We start from the raw sequence: 5507 nt of genomic DNA on the forward strand, positions 1-5507 counted from the left end.
GATCTCCTCATTTCAAACTTGTCTAAGTATCCTTCTCATGCTATATAGCAGTTACCTTTTAATTAAAAATCACACCATCTCTGTATAGCTAATTTATACACAAAAGGAAGCAGCTCTGAATGCTTTTCCTTTCGAAGTCTTGCCAAGGAGCCTATGAAGAAGGCAGGATGTACCCCCAGACACAGGCTTTCAGCTTCACACAAAGGGCACCTCAAGTTCTCCCAGGGGCTATCTGCCTCTAACTCTGAACAGCTTCCGGAAAGCCACACTTCTCTCTACCCAAAATACACAGAATTCTCAAGTCAATGTGTTAAAATGCAAAAGGGACTAGAACTCCACAACATACATGGCTGCTCTCACTATCAGCTTAGAGAAACGATTGACAAATGAAAGTTTCTAGTTTTTGAACTTATCTACACTACAGTGAAAAAATTGCATTATAAAACAAAGTTTAACTATTTGTACAGTAAAATGTATGAGTAAACAACCTGTATTTACATAAAGAGGTACTTCAGCACTTATGCTTCAGCAAATGCCTTAATGACTGGCACAAATAGAAGCCAGACATTTCCAAAGCACGTGTTACTTGCATACCTCACAGCATTTACAAGTACTCCCAAGTCAGAACGTGGATCGACTTTTTGCAACTTACTTCACTGCACTTTCCACTAGTGTTGTTTAAATATTTTTAAGGCGTGTTTTAATAGGTGAGTTTTACTTCAGATTTACTTCAGATCTGCTGGGATACAGCTGATAAACACACATGCAATTGAAATACACTGTGCATTTTGCTACAGTAGCATCTGTGTTTCCTATCATCTGCAACCTTTGTGCATTCAATCTCATTTAATGCTCTCAAATCTCCATCCGGACTGTTACTTAAGAAAAAAAAATTAAAACTGCACTGCAGGTGTATTTTAAAAACAATAAAAACAAAGCATATCAAGAGAGATTTTAGAGGTCAAAAGAATATAACAATGGCTCTCTCTGGTCATACCAACAGACCAGGATACCACTTTTAATCACAGCCAAACAGGCAGCTCCATGGGAATAGAAGAAAAACAGAAGCATCAGAAAATATTCCCAATCTCCAGTAACTTGTAATCCCAGAGCAGCTCATGCCAGCAGCAGCACCTTCAAGTACAGGCACCCTAGGACTTCTCTTCCACGACCTCATCTAAACACTTTTTGACCAAAGAACACTTCAGCAGCTACAAACTCACTCTGCACAAAGTGCTACTGATTCCAAAAAGCTGTCTTTTTTTTTTTTTAATACTTTTTTTTGATTTTGTACCACGCTTCCTTGATGTCAGCTGAGATGCAATGATTCTTTCTTCACAACGTGAAAATGATTATCATTCTGCAACCCTCATCACTTATTTCACTTCCAATTTACCATTAAGGAAAGGTGCTTGCAAAAAGCAAGGTGATGTCTACGCTATCTGAATAACCACTCCCTCAAGAACAAAATACTCCTAACATTTCCATTCTGTTGCTCAACTAAGTAATAAAAACAAAACCAAGTTCAATGCAGACAAGTGTTTCAGCAATTGCTCACTGCTATACTTTGTAAATGCTTTGAAAATTGCAGAAACACAGCACATACTCTGAAAACTCTCTCATCTAGTTCACCACATTTACACATTTATGTATGCTTACTTGTCTCCAATCATATCTAAAGGGCCTAATCATAAAACTCCGTTAATGATCTGAATTCTACCTCCCAGAAAAAAGAAAAAAAATCCACATTCAAGGATAACCTTTTCATTAAATGTATGTTAAAAATGCAAAACGTTAAATAATAGAATGCTCCTGTAATATCACTAAATAGTTGGGGGGGAAAAAAAGCGTTTGTAAAATTAGATGAACTAGGAACCAAATGTTACTGATGGTGTCATTTTATATTATGGAAAATGTAGTAACAAACATATCAATCTTTACACACTTGTGTTAGAAGAATAGAAGGATGCATGTTGAGCATACTGAAACTGGAATTGATTTTCTGAGATTTTCTGATATTCTGAGAATTGATGTTTCTTATTCTTGCTGTTAAAAACCACCTGGAAGTAGCATCTGCTAAGTTTCCCTCAATGCATCTTAGCATGATTTTAAAGTACAGATAGTACCATCTTCTAGTTCAGAAGATTGAAGAAAGTGCTCTTCCTAATTAACAACTAAGATCTGAATTCCATTTAAATGTCTCAGCCTTCAAGCTTACAAAGAAAGTGAAATTGACTGGTTTTCCTGGGTACCTGAAAAGTTGCAGGATGATCCTATGAAACTCCTCCTTGGCACAATATTATGCTACTCCCCATAAGTTTCTGTAGTGCAACTCCAAAGTGCTTTCCCTACAATTTTTGATTTTATCTTTTTTTATGCAACTATGAAGCCACCTACATATTCAGTACAAAACTCATTTTCTTTAGGAGGTAACACCCAATCACAATGGTTTGCTTTAACTCCTCTAAGCATGTTAGACATAAACATATTAGACAACATGAACTGCTTGTATCTCAGTATAACAGCAACCAACATGAAGGTCATTACACTCACAGATTGAAATTTCAGCTGTGATTGCACAATACTGTTATACTGAGAATCATCCTCTTTAGTTTGTAGAACAGATTCAGCTTATTCAAGAGCTCAACATATTAAGTGAGGCCAGATATTTCCTTGCTATGCAACAGTGAGGAAACACTAATAAAGTTACTGCGGCAGTCAGTACTGTAAGTGAAGGGAAAGTACACTACAGTTTAAATACTAAAATCCAAGTATTTGACTTCTCTATACTTGATGCTGACTGGGACGCAGATTTGGCAATAATTAGTGTTTGTCACTGACAAAGGTAGAATAGCCACATACCTAAACAGTTTGAGAAGACAGTGAAAAATTATTAACGTGTGAGATTCAGAATCTGACACACATGTGGACTAAAGTACGCTGGTACAGAACTTTTTCAGATCCAAAGGACTGAAGCTCAGTTATTATAGCTGCAGTATAAACCTCAAGATGATGAAGCAACTTGCAATTGCAATTAATTCTAAAGATGTGTCCCATACGCAAGTATTACAAGGGATCAAAAAGTTCACAAAAAGATCCAAGAACAAAAAACAAACAAAAGCTTATGGCAGACCTTATGCCTATCTGCCCTGCCCCCACTTGTAAAGAGGGGGCTCTTACTTGTCACCTGAACCATGCAAGAAAAACAAGGAGAGGTGGGAAAAATCACTCAGTGGTTCCCATAGGTTTCTATACTCTGGATAAAAATCTCATTCTTTGGAAAAATCTTAAGCTCAGAACAAGGAAATAAAATGACAAAATTTTGCTAAGTCATTTGGTTTTCCCCATACTTTTCATAAAGTATCATTTGCAAAGTTATCAAGTTAACTTAAGAAGGAACCTTTAATTACTAAAGAAAGAAGAAACTACCTGCACGGGCAAGAGCTACACCTAAGAAACGTAATTCTCATGCTTCTTGCTTCCATATTAATTACTACTATAGTGCTACCAAATTTTTTTTCCTATTCAACTCAGGAGGCTGCACTCAGATGAACAACAATCACAGTGGCTTCAAAGGGCAAAACAGTTGTTTGGGGTTCAAGATGTCAGGGCTCTATTAGTCACAGAATAAACTGGGACTTTATTACTTGAGTTGCAAGACCAAAAAGTAATTATATGCTATAAACATACATACACACACACACGAAAACCATAGGACTGGTTTCCATACACATCTTCCAAAAAATATTCTCAACACAGTTCCGTGTTGAACTTAATCACTATAAAAGTAGACATCTAACATGCAAAGGGAACACACTCTCCCTGCCTCATGCATCACTCCTAATCACATTTCTATCCTGGGCTTCTGAAGTTAGCCAAAAAAACAAACCAAAAAATTCTCCTCATGCAAACAAACTTGGCAGTGAGCATGCCTCCTGCTTCCCATGACCTAACACACACACACACACACACACACACACACACACACACACAGAGTGCAGCAACACACACAAAGCCAGGGTCAGAACTAGGATGGCAGATTAAAAAATAAGCAAATGAAACATTGTGGCTGTGGATGACAAATGACAGTTACAAAAAAAAAAAAAAGAGCAGCAGACTTGGCAGAAACACATCACAGTATCTAGAGGCCACATGAGTTCACACCAGCACTTTCCAGTCAGATAGAGTTTTCAACATCTCAGAACTGAGCTTTACATTTATAGAATGAGGTACTTCACTGTGAAGTCACAAGCCTATACATAAAACAAGTACTTCAAGATGGCCTTGCTTGCTAATGAACACCACTAAGTGATCTATTTACCTATGAATACAGTACTACACTACTTTGACACTACAGAAAATATGAGAACCAGTCCATTACTTTTTACTGAAAATGCCCACCTATGTTCACCACACCGATTTTAGGAACAGCTGTTCTGTAAGGTTTAAAATAGTAAAACACACAGTAGGTGAAATAAATAGCAAAATCTTTGTCTTACTTCTTTTTTGGGGAAAAGAGTGTGATGTTTTGTTTTGCTTTGTTTTCTTTTATTCTATCTTAATTACAGCTGTAACAACAAGAACCCTGCAAATTAAACATTTAGTTTACAAGTTTAGTATAAGAGAGTTGAGAAATCCTGAATCATCCAGGCTTAGGTAGAGTTCTCTCTTCTTCAGTCTAAAGGTGTGTATATGTATACATATATCACAAACATTGGCTGCTGCTAAAGCATGTTATCACAACCTGCAGTTACAGTGCAATTGGATGGAATGCTGCTTCCAGACTGCAAGCATTCACCCAGTACATAAATCATAACAAGTAGTATTCTTTTTAAACAATTAGGCTGTTATGTTTTCATAGGATAAAAAAAACACGCACAACTCATGCACAAATGGCTCAGATTCGGCAGATTTCTGAATCTGAACGTAAGTTTGTGATGCATGGCTTTATTTTTACGTTCACACCATTACGAGAGATCTTTTCCATTATGAAAAGCAAGCATTTATGGTGAAAGACCTATACAGGAACTCAAACACTTGCTCCCTGCCCTCTAGAGTTGTTCAATTTTTGCTCCTGACACAAAGTTCGTGCTTGTAGGACAAGGATCATACTGCAGACCCATCAGCTCCTCACTATTCTTCAGCAGTTGCTTCTCCCACGTGAGGTCTCCCAAGAAACGAAAAAGAAGGAAAGAGAGCATGTGCTGGACCCGTCTCCAACGTGAATACCCGGTCAACTCTGTCGCTTGAAGATTTTCCCGATCCCGATCTTAGCTTTCTCCCACCTCGGCCGGCACCGCCGCCTCCCCGCTACCCCGAAGTGGCCGATCGCTCAGCTCCGGAGAAGTCGCAGCCTCCCATGCCCGCGGGCCGCGGCTTTCCCAAAGCAGCACCCAGGGCTGAGCAGGGCCCGGCTCGGAGAGCCCCCGAGTCATTGTGCGCGGGGAGAGTACCGCAGACGTCAGGGCGCTCCGGGCCCTGCCCCGCGCGCCCGGACAGCGCGGTCA

The sequence above is a fragment of the Meleagris gallopavo genome, chromosome 5 (assembly GCF_000146605.3).
Source record: "Meleagris gallopavo isolate NT-WF06-2002-E0010 breed Aviagen turkey brand Nicholas breeding stock chromosome 5, Turkey_5.1, whole genome shotgun sequence".
Lineage (NCBI taxonomy): Eukaryota > Metazoa > Chordata > Aves > Galliformes > Phasianidae > Meleagris > Meleagris gallopavo.